At 42.3% G+C, this 11,890-nt stretch overlaps 1 long non-coding RNA gene across 1 annotated transcript; it reads left to right on the top strand.

The window, feature by feature from the left end:
• The first annotated feature begins 9,604 nt into the window (after positions 1-9,604).
• LOC143926985 (uncharacterized) lies at positions 9,605-11,522 on the top strand. Its single transcript, XR_013262184.1, has 3 exons — positions 9,605-9,781; positions 10,068-10,190; positions 11,330-11,522. It is a non-coding gene; the product is annotated as an uncharacterized LOC143926985 (long non-coding RNA).
• The last annotated feature ends 368 nt before the right edge of the window (positions 11,523-11,890 follow it).

Below are 11,890 nucleotides of genomic sequence, written 5' to 3'. Positions count from 1 at the left end.
CACCTGTTCACAATCAAGGCATCACTTAAATAGGAGCTGCTTGACACAGTAAGGTCCACCAGAAGATCCTTAAAAGCTACACATCATGCCGAGACCCAAAGAAATTCAGGAACAATTGAGAAAGAAAGTAATTGAGATCTATCAGTCTGGAAAGGGTTATAAAGCCATTTCCAAAGCTTTGGGAATCCAGCGAACCACAGTGAGAGCCATTATCCACAAATGGCGAAGACATGGAACAGTGGTGAACCTTCCCAGGAGTGGCCGGCCGCCCAAAATTACCCCAAGAGCGCAGCGATGACTCATCCAAGAGGTCACAAAAGACCCCACAACAACATCCAAGGAACTGCAGGCCTCACTTGCCTCAGTTAAGGTCAGCGTTCATGCCTCCACCATCAGAAAAAGACTGGGCAAAAATGGCCTGCATGGCAGAGTTCCAAGGAGAAAACCACTGCTGAGCAAAAAGAACATCAAAGCTTGTCTCAATTTCTCCACAACACATCTTGATGATCCCCAAGACTTTTGGGACAACATTCTGTGGACCGATGAGACAAAAGTGGAACTCTTTGGAAGGTGTGTGTCCAAGTATATCTGGCGTAGAAGGAACACTGCATTTCATAAAAAGAACATTATACCAACAGTAAAATATGGTGGTGGTAGTGTGATGGTCTGGGGCTGTTTTGCTGCTTCAGGACCTGGAAGACTTGCCGTGATAAAAGGAACTATGAATTCTGCTGTCTACCAAGAGATCCTGAAGGAGAATGTCCGACCATCTGTTCGTGTACTCAAGCTGAAACGAACTTGGGTTCTGCAGCAGGACAATGATCCTAAACACACCAGCAAGTCCACCACCGAATGGCTGAAGAAAAACAAAATGAAGACTTTGGAGTGGCCTAGCCAAAGTCCTGACCTGAATCCTATTGAGATGTTGTGGTATGACCTTAAAAAGGCCGTTCATGCTCAAACCCTCTAATGTAACTGAATTAGGACAATTCTGCAAAGATGAGTGGGCCAAAATTCCTCCAGGACGCTGTAAAAGCCTTATTGCACGTTATCGCAAACGCTTGGTTGCAGTTGTTGCTGCTAAGGGTGGCCCAACCAGTTATTAGGTTTAGGGGGCAATCACTTTTTCACACAGGGCCATGATGGTTTGGATTTTTTTTCACCTTTAATAATAAACACCTTCATTTACAAATTGCATTTTGTGTTTACTTGTGTTGTCCTTGACTATTGTTTAAATTGGTTTGATGTTCCGAAACACTTAAGTGTGACAAACATGCAAAGGAACAGGAAATGAGGGAGGGGGCAAACACTTTATCACACCACTGTGTATGTGTGTATATGTATGTATATATATATATATATATATATAATTTTTACTGTGTTTAACTTTGTACTAATAAAAATTTAGAGATTTTTTATACTATAATACACTCTTTTGGTGTACCCTATTCCACTATCTCTCGTTGTCCGCAATATCCCTGGGGCACTCCCTCCAAATATGTCTATAATTGGGATATGACAAAGATTGCTGGGTCTCCTAATATCCCTGGTCAGTTTCCTCTCCTTTCTTTTATTGCAGCATCTTTGGTTACTAAGCCCAGTAACCCATCTTCAGGCCCTGCCAGCCCTCCTGACTGCAGCTGCCCTTCTCCACTGCCCTTGACAACACAGTCTTCTTCACTGGCTTTGCACCCATCCCAGACTGCATGCACCCAGTCCTCTCAGGTATGCCTCCCCAGTCCTCCCGACTGTGCTTGTCACTCACCAGCCCTCCTGGCTGCGACCAGTTGTTCCTTTCCTTGAAGACTTGCCCAGCCATGCTAGCCCCTGCTGTCCTCTTTACTCCTCCTGTCCAAAACCTTCACGCTTTTTTTGAAGGGCTCTGTCCACCCCCGAGCCCCGGGCCCCAGGTCACCCCCCCCCCCCCCCCCAGACTTGGGAGCTTACTTAAAGGCCCTGACAGCCTAGCACTCCACCTTCAAGCTGTGAACAACTCCAACAACTCCTCCCCAGTTGGGCTGACCCTGGGAATTTAAGGAGGCCTGTCCCCTGCCAATCCAAGTTGGGGATTGGTGAGGCTCCTTAAAATACTCCAGGCAGCTCCACCTCTCCTCTCTTTCTCTCTTTCTAGCAGTGGTGGTTAGTGCTCAAAAATTTTTTTGGTGGGGGGCGCAAACAAACTGAAAAATACTGAAAACCCCCCATAAACTGCAGCCTCACTGTGCCCATCAAATGTAGCCACTTGTGCCCATCATTTGCAGCCATTTGTGTCAGTCAAATGCAGCCATTGTGCCCATTGTATGCAGCCACTTGTGCCCAGTATATGCAGCCACTTGTGCCCATCAAATGCAGCCAGGTGTGTCCCCTGGCTCGGCTGTCACTTCACTAACCCCCCCCCCCCCCCCGCACGGCCAGTCTGGCGGCACTTACCACTCATGTGGCGGGGCTCTGCTCCTCTCCCGGAGTGACAGGGCTCTCCTCAGCTGCTCTCCTCCTGCAGGGCTCAGTACCCCATAATGTTTGTTTGAGAATGCCTTGCCTATTAGCCTGGAAATTAAAGAGAGCTAATTTACCGGATTTGCCTCCCATTGATTTTAATAGAGTTTGCATTAAAGTTCGCAATTTGCGGGTGTTTGGATGTGTTTGCCAAAACTGCTCTCAAATCAAACCCAAGTAGATTCACTCATCAATATCTGATAGTTGCAGACCGAAACATTGCATCAATATTTGTTTAGATTTTAGCTACAATTTATTGCCAATCTGAGACAAAGTCGCTGCTCTCTCCAGTACATGTAGCAGGACCTGAGTTTTATTCTTCTGAAAATGTGATGACTAGTCAGGAAATCAGATGCATAATTTTATAATTGTGCTAATATTAACCTACTAATATTGCACAGTGTACCACCAAATTAAGTGAATAATTATGAACATATAGTGAACCATCTAAAATATATAAAATTCCTTCTGCGTAATGGTAACAATAGAGCAAAATTTTGCCACAGGTAAATGAATATCTCATTCCACTGTGTACAAATCAAATTCTCTACCAATAAATTCACATATGTGGGACTAGATAATCAAGCCTTAATGAGTCTTCTGAGTAACAGATGGTTCATTCAGAGATTTCACTGCTAATTCCCATGGATGAACTTCCAACTTTCAGCAGGCTTCCATAACATGAAAAACAAAGAACAAACGAGACCATTGTGCATATCGTATAACAAAGTGATCCCTATTTCGTTAGGGTGAACCTCACTCACGCTTCCCCGCAGGATGGATCGCATGTGAAATGATTAGTTGCATACAGCATAATGCTGGGATCTCCTCATACGCTCCTCCTGCCGACTAGTTGCATCACTGGACACGTGACTTTTTCAAGGTTCCCTTATTTAGTTATTTTTTATTATTTATTTCTCACATATTTTAATATTTATTCACATCAGCGCTTTAGTATACTTTTACACAGATGCATAATTTTGCCACTTAAAGTGGTTGTAAAGTAAATTTTTGGACTTTTACCTACAGGAAAGCCTATAATAAGGCTTAACATGTATGGTTTAGGAGATATTCCCCTCGCAATGCGCCGCTGACTGCAGCAGCGCATGCGCACAGGGGATTCTCAGCTGGAAGCCCGGCAGCCGCCGGACCCTGCTGGGAAGAAATCTCCCTCGCATGCGCGGGAGTGACGATATCGCGGCTCCGGGCACAGAGGGAACGTGTCAGCTTCCTTGGCGTGGTTCGGGCCAGATGTCGGGGCCTCATTCTAAGGTAAGTGCATACTAGCTCATTATGCCTTTTCCTTTGCAGGTGAGTAAAAAAACAATTCATCGGGTTTACAACCACTTTAAGCCTCGTACACACGATTGGATTTTTGTCCGGGAATTGTGTGATGACAGACTGCTTACCTAAAATCAGACAATTGTTGGCCAACTTTCCGCCAAACAAATGTTGGATGGCAGGCTAGTAAATTTTCGTCAGACAACAGCCTGTTGTCAGATTTTCCTATCGTCTGTACACAAGTCCACCACACAAAAGTTGAAAGTACAAGCATGCATGCTCAGGATCAATGCTCACCAAACAAAACATTATCAGAAGGTGCCCAAAGGGTGGCGCTCAAGAGCTGAAATTCCTTGTAGTGCGTAGCTACGTTCGTGTTTGTTGACTGACAATTGTGTACCGTTTCTATGCCAGGTGCCTGGCACACGCCCTTCAAACAAAAGTCTGGCGCTTTGTCTGCCAACAATCCGATCGTGTGTACGAGGCTTTAAGGATTTGTGCACATAGAGCTAAAAAAACACAATTTTTACATGCGTATAGACTTTTTTTTCCAACCTGTAAAAGCACTTTTGTGCAAGCCCATGTGCCCATGCACACATAACAGTTTACAGGTGTACTATAAGAGGAGGGTTTACAGGCAGAAAAAAACACTAAAGGTGCGTTCTTGAGAGGAGCTTAGGAGCAAAAATTCCCGCTATAAGCACCTAGTCACATCTAATCATTAGAGGTCGACCGATATATCCGCCGATTTTGCTGAAAAAAAGCCAATTTAGAACTACAGCGTGACTTTCAAATTACTTCTGTAATAGAAGTCAATGCAAGTTGCCTGAGTCTTCATAGAAGCGACTTTCCTCCTCTCTGGGCAGTCTGCCAAGAAAAGAGCAAAGAGATACAATGTTTACACTGAATGAATGAACTCAACTCAGTGTGTAGAGTTCTCAGTTTAACCATTTAAAGAGGAAGTAAAGGCTAAAAAAAATGTAAAAAAAAAACACACCCTGTAAGGCAAAGGCATAATGAGCTAGTATGCAAAGCATACTAGCTCATTATGAATAACTTACCTGAGAACGAAGCCCCCAAAGCGGTCCTCCGTCTTCATGTCCGCCGCTGCCATGGATCCTGGAGTGACTTCTGGGTCTCGCTGCTCTGGCGCTGTGATTCGCCGGAGCAGCGATGATGTCACTCCCGCACATGCGCACGCGAGCCGACACTCGCGGCATATCGCAGCGATCTGCAGCCTGCCCAGTGCGCATGCGCCATAGACAGCGGCGGCTGTCTTTGGGTAAATATCTCCTAAACCGTATAGGTTTAGAAGATATTTCTTGGACCTACAGGTAAGCCTTAATCTAGGCTTACCTGTAGGTCAAAGTTGGTTGTAAGGGTTTACAACCACTTTAAAGACTAATGCCGGCCATACACGGTTCGAATTTCGAAAGAATTTTCTTTCGAAAATCGTATCTAAGAATTTTCTTTCGAAAATCGTATCTAAGAATTTTCGTATGAATTTCGCACCATTAGTGGGCTGCAGCAACAGCCGATTTTCGTGCGGAAATAAAATTTGAGGAATCGGACATGTTGGAAATTTTTAGAAAAACGAACGATTTTCTGATCAATGATGGGAGAATCGTGCGAGAAACGTAAGAAAATGTACGGAGATAAAAGAAAATGTACGGAGATAAAAGAAAATGTACGGAGAGAAAAGAAGATTCCCAGCCAAGAAAATTCTTTTCTGTAGCAACATGAGGTGAAATTGAAGGCTTGGTCGGCCGAATTTCGAAAATCAATGGTGGCATCATCGGATCACAAAAAAAACGAATTTTCTGATTTTGAAAAGAAAATTCGTTCGAAATTCGACCGTGTATGGCCTGCATAAATCTTTTCTGACACTTGTTGCTTACAAGTAAAAATCCTGTATTTTCTGCCAGAAAATCACTTAGACCACCCAAAAATGATATATATATTTTTTAGCAGAGTTCCTAGGGAATAAAATAGCGGTTGTTGCAATATTTTATGTCACACGGCATTTGCGCAGAGGTCTTTCAAATGCAATTTTTTGGGGAAAAAATACACTAATGATTTAAAAAAAAAAACTAAAACAGCAAAGTTAGCCCATTTTTTTTTTCGTACAAAAGTTTTGACTACCTGTTTTTATTTAATAAAAAAACAAAACAAAAATGATATATTAAATAAAGACAGGTAGTCAAAACTTTTGGACAAAAAAAAAATGGGCTAACTTTACTGTTTTTTTATTTTTTTACAAGTAAACTGATTGGAGGTTTGTTTTGTTTAATAAATGTTCAAATGTAAGAAATTTTCTGTATCACTTATGAAGGCTGCTTTCACAGTGGAGCGGGCAGGCGCTGATGGTAAAACGCTGCTAGGTTTAGCGTCGCTTTACCATCATTTTAGCGGTGCTATTCGGGTGCTAGCATATAACCCAGCTAGGGCAGAGGAAGAGGTTAAATGCGCCCGTGAAGCACCGCTGCCAAAGCGCATTGCATGCGCTTCGGCAGTGGTGCCCATTAATATCAATGGGCAGGAGTGGTGGAGGAGCGGTATACACCACTCCAAACGTGCTGCTTGCAGGACTTTTTTTAACATCCTGCCAGCGCATCGCCTCAGTGTGAAAGCACTCTGTCTTTCACACAGACTGCAGGGGAGCCGTTTTGCAGGCACTTTACAGGCGCTATTTTTAGCCCAAAAGCACCTGAAAAACGCCCCAGTGGTTTATGAGATGAAGGGGGGTAAAAGAAAAAAAAAGAAAAAAGGAAAATAAAATAAAAAAAATCGGCCTAACATATCGGCCCAAAAGAATCGCCATCATATATCAGCCATCGGCTGCCATGATTTCTAAATATCGACATCGGCATCGGCCACAGAAAAACCCATATCGGTCGACCTCTACTAATCATGCCATAATACATTACCATTCTGGCCAGTAGAATGCATTTACACTCAAATACTATATGCGTCTAAATGTGTGTGCGATACATGGCTTTTAACACTTTTTCTAAAGCGGAGTTCCTCCAATTTTTTTATTTTTTTTAAAAAAGTCAGCAGCTATAAATACTGCAACTGCTCACGCTTAAAATATGGACACTTACCTGTCCAGGACGCCCGCAATGTCAGCACCCAAAACCAATCTGTCCTCGGCTCTTGGGTGCTGCCGCCGCCATCTTCGGGAAGGGAATCAGGAAGTGAACTTGCGCTGCGTGTTCCCACTGATCCCGGCTGTCTTCTGGGATCCGTGTGTCTTCCAGAAGACAGTGGGGGGGGGGGGGAGTGGCATAGATACCCGCAGGTGGTGCAGGTATCTATGCCTGGGAGTGGGAGTAAAATGCCTGCCGCATTTTCCTGTCAGCAGTTCTAGCATTCAGAGGGGCTTTTCCAGACATCCTGTGTGCTTGAGGCCTTTAAGCTTAAAGTGGAAGTAAACCCTTCTATCGTTTTCAGTCAAGGAAGCTGCCATCTTGGCCTCTAATGATTCTTCAACTGCCATAATGCTGCACATGTGATCAGTTATGAAACCAGCCATTGGATGGTTTGAAAGTTTGGTTGAGAGCATAGCCAATGTGAAAGTTAGCATTTCCGGCATGCCGGGAATGTAAGTGTTTTTTTAAACTGGGTTTACTACCGCTTTAACCACTTTCAGACCGGACCAATTTGCTGGTCAAAGACCAGACCACTTTTTGCGCTTCTGCACTGCGTCGCTTTAACTGACAATTGCGCGGTCGTGCGACGTGGCTCCCAAACAAAATTGACGTCCTTTTTTTCCCACAAATAGAGCTTTCTTTTGGTGGTATTTGATCACCTCTGCGGTTTTTATTTTTTGCGCTATAAACAAAAATAGAGCGACAATTTTGAAAAAAACGCATTATTTTTTACTTTTTGTTATAATAAATATCCCCCAAAAATATATAAAAAAACATTTTTTTCCCTCAATTTAGGCCGATACGTATTCTTCTACATATTTTTGGTAAAAAAAATCGCAATAAGCGATTATTGATTGGTTTGCGCAAAAGTTATAGCGTTTACAAAATAGGGATAGTTTTATAGCATTTTTATTAATAATTTTTTAATTTTTTTTTTTTTACTAGTAATGGCGGCGATCTGCGATTTTTATTGTGACTGCGACATTGTCGGGGACCCATCGGACATTTTTGACACATTTTTGGGACCATTGTCATTTATACAGTAATCACTGCTATATAAATGCAGTGATTCCTGTGTAAATGACACTGGCAGTGAAAGGGTTAACCTGTGGGTGGCAGTGTAGGGGTTAAGTGTTCCTAGGGGTGTGTTACTAACTGTGGGGGGGTTGGGCTTTCATTTAGTGTACACTGATCTCTGCTCCAATCACATGGAGCAGAGATCAGCGTCACTAGTTGCTAGGCAGAATGAGAAAATGTTGTTTATACAGCATTTCCTCCATTCCGCCGCTCCGTGAGACGATCGCGGGGATGCCCGCGGCGATCGAGTCCGCGGGTCCCGCGACCGGACTCACGGAGGTCCCGACCAGCGCGGGAGCGCGCCGCCGGCGGCGTGCTCCCGATGGCACGGCGGCAACGAATATTGGACGTACATGTACGCCAATATGCCTGCCCGTGCCATGCTGTCGACGTACATCTTCGTGCGCTGGTCGGGAAGTGGTTAAAGAAGGTCTTTGGATTTTTGCCTCTCAATATGGCTAGGCAGCAAAAAAGTACACATACACAGGAAATGTAGTAGCATGTGTTTGGGGATGTAATTCTAATTATGTATATGCTGTGAGTTAGTAATGTCTTTTTAATTGATAACTTTGTGTAAAAAAAAAAAAAAAAACATTTTAACTTTCTTTGCTGCTGAACCGGATGAATATCAGTATGGCCAGCCTTACCCTCCCTATTTGTTCTGTTTAATGCTATAATCGAAAATGAAAGTAAAATAAAATTTTGGGTTGATACCAGAACACTAATAGAGGGGAAATCCTCCAATGGGGACACTAGTTCTGGTGACCCTGGTGACACCATGGGATTGCATAACTTTGGAAGGATTTTCACTCACTTGGGACTTTGGGACACAAAGTGAAGTGACACAGATGGGAAAAAAAACTGACAGGGGTTATAACCCTCCCTTTCTCCTTCCAATTATTTAATCTTTGTAATCCTCCACAGGTGATTAAAAAAATCATTCTGTGTTGTGTCCAGGTGAAATCTCCACCAGTCCTCATGGCCACACTCTCACCCTATTATGAACCTTTATAATAAAATTTAGCAAATAAGTAATTTTTGTTCAGACATTTGGGCCAAAATTTATAGTGGATATTATTTAGTCTCTGTGAAAGATTTATAGAGTCTACAAGCTATGGTGGAAATCATTGAAAATTGATCACACCTGATGCACTGATGGTCTATCTCATATCTTGAGGCTCTTAATTGTCAGGAAAGTACAAATACCCCCCAAATGACCCCTTTTTGGAAAGTAGACAGTCAAAGGTATTTAGCAAGAGGCATGTTGAGTTTTTTGAAGTTGTAATTTTTTCCCACAATTCTTGGGAAAATGAAGAATTGTTTTTCACAAAATTGTCATAACTATTTATTTATCACACACAGCATATGCATAATTCCAATTAAGCGCCTGTTTGGACACCTGTTTAGAGTGGCACGAACCAGGATTTGATGGCCCTCTGACACAGCAAAGTAGTAAAGACAGCCAGGCTGTCTTTCACTGCAGTGCACGCTTGGTTACATTTTGACTGGATGCCTGGGCTCAGGCTCTTCAATCCCTGGTAATTTACAACTTATTTCTTTGGATACTTAGTTTCCCTTTTGTTATTATGTATCTCTTATCTAGCTGTTATGTTTGGCTGTCCCTAGGGAAACAACCTTTTGAGGGGCAGCGCAGCTGTTTACCAATTAGTTTATCTGGCTGCACAGTTGTCCAGTTTATCTGCCTAAACCTTGCGGACAGTTTCTCTGAAATGGATACATTTTAGTTTGTTCAATTTTGAACAATTTCCTCCTCAGTAAGTACACTTCCATCATTTTCTTTTCTTCCTTATGTATCTATTTTTTCCCATTGCTAAGCTTGCCCATTGCATTATATACATTAGTAACTGCCTTTTGTCTCTGCATATATTCTTCTTATTTAATTTTTTTTTTCATTGATTGAGGCTGTTGCCCTTCCTCCTCATTACATGAGGCTGTTGCATCATTAAACTTCATCCTTAGTGAGTTCAGTTTTTTAGTCAGTTTTTTCAATTTCTGCTATATCTATTAGCCTTCCTCTGTTCTATCTGTTTATTTCTTTAGCACTGGCTTACCCCCGTCTATGTCCTCCGTGTGGCCTGGCGGCCTTTTGATTTGGCCGGGGTGATGCACTTTCTTTCCATCTTGTGGTCGATTTCCGGTACGCGAATGGTCTGGCAATAAGTGGTAAGCGCCATCCTGTTAGATCTCACACATTTGGGTTCCTATTTATAATTTGTTTATCTAGGAGTTTTGTCATCATCATTATTGATCTTATTATATATTGAGATGTATAATTATAATAATTTGATTGTTTTTCTTGTATATTAATAATTTTTATTAAATTCATTGCTAGTTGTGCATTTCCCCTGATGAAGCTTATTGCAAAACATGTCGGGAACAAGTGCTGTCAGCCTGTCAACTCTCATTTCCGGGATTCCTCTTGTTGATTAACAACGCATATATTGTTCTCTGTATCTCTGCATATTGCTTAAGCTGTTCCAGTGTCTTTTAATGTATATTAATAAACTATTATGAATTTTTTTATATCTTGTTAGATTTTTGGAATAATCAGCACCGTTGAAAAATCTCCCTGTGCTATGTGGGATGTGATTCTTGATGGCTCCTTTGGTGCCAGATTGGCCACACTTTTCCTACCATCGACACTTGTTAAGGGTGTTTCTATGGGAGCTTGTACTTCAGCTAACTTTAGACCTGAATTGGCCTCCATTAATACTATGTCTTCTGTTATAGATCTATATTGGTAGATACACCCGGATGGCCTGTTAGCCTATGGCGAGTGGGTTTTGGTGGGCCCCTACCCTCAGAGAATGCTGCCTACCTTGGTTGCTAAATAATTCCAAGGCTTATATAGGGTAGTTTAACACATTTTTTAGTCAGTACATAATTTATATATATATTTTTTCTTTATCTTGACCCATGGATCACGTTAGTGCCTTTCCTGGTTGTCCGGGTGCTCTTACTATTTCCCATTCCTGACCCCCATTCTTCTGCTCCCTTTCATCTCCCCCTTTCCCTTCCCCCCTTCTTTCTGTCCCTTCTTTTCTTTTCCTTTGTTTTCTATTCCCCTGTCTTCCTTTTCCATTGCTTCCTCTGCTTCCTTTTCCTATTCCCCGTGTCCACCCCCAGGGGGGTCACCCTATTACAGGGTGTCTCAACTATTGCCGCCTGTTGCCACAAAGAGTTTTGTTTTGGTGAGTCGTACAGGTTGTATATGAATACTCCAAGCTCGATGTATTACCAATTTTTTTGTTATTATAAAATAAAATGTGGAAAATGTTTTTAAAGATTGTATCTCTTTATAGATGTTATGGGTGACGCCTCTTGAGGAAGCGGCACAAGCCGCGAAACCGGTCAAGGAATACGTCTAATCCCACACCAACGTGTCCGCACATACCTGCGGGGCTCATTGTAAATCTGTAAACCCTAGTATTTTACATCCAAGATTTCTCTAACAATTATTGTATTGTTCTGATGTTTATTTTGTACTGTCTAATATGTGTGTTAAATAAATGCTTTATAATTTTTTTAACTGTGTTACTAATTTTGAGTACCGTAATAGTCCCTATCATTATTAATGCTCAAGGGTACCACTTGGAGTAGCCCTTATGTGAGCTTTTTCTAGTGCCCTCCACACCGTTTAATGTAATGGCAAAAATGGAACAGATTAGTAAATGTAGTCAAAATATAAGCAAGATTGTGGACAAGAGCAGGGCACATTGTTGCATATATTTTGGTCATGTTCGAAGTTGTCTCACTTTTGGTCCACGGTCAGGACCGTTATTCAAAAGTTTACGGAATACAATGTCCCCAATGACCCGGCCTTCTTCCTCCTGCACGTAAATACCATGTCCGCTAAAAGATAC

This window comes from Lithobates pipiens, unplaced genomic scaffold, assembly GCF_037356315.1.
Source record: "Lithobates pipiens isolate NorthernLeopardFrog02 unplaced genomic scaffold, aLitPip1_a1.2 Scaffold_23, whole genome shotgun sequence".
NCBI lineage: Eukaryota > Metazoa > Chordata > Amphibia > Anura > Ranidae > Lithobates > Lithobates pipiens.
Note: the sequence above shows the minus strand (reverse complement) of the source record. Positions and strands in the feature narration are given on the sequence as shown.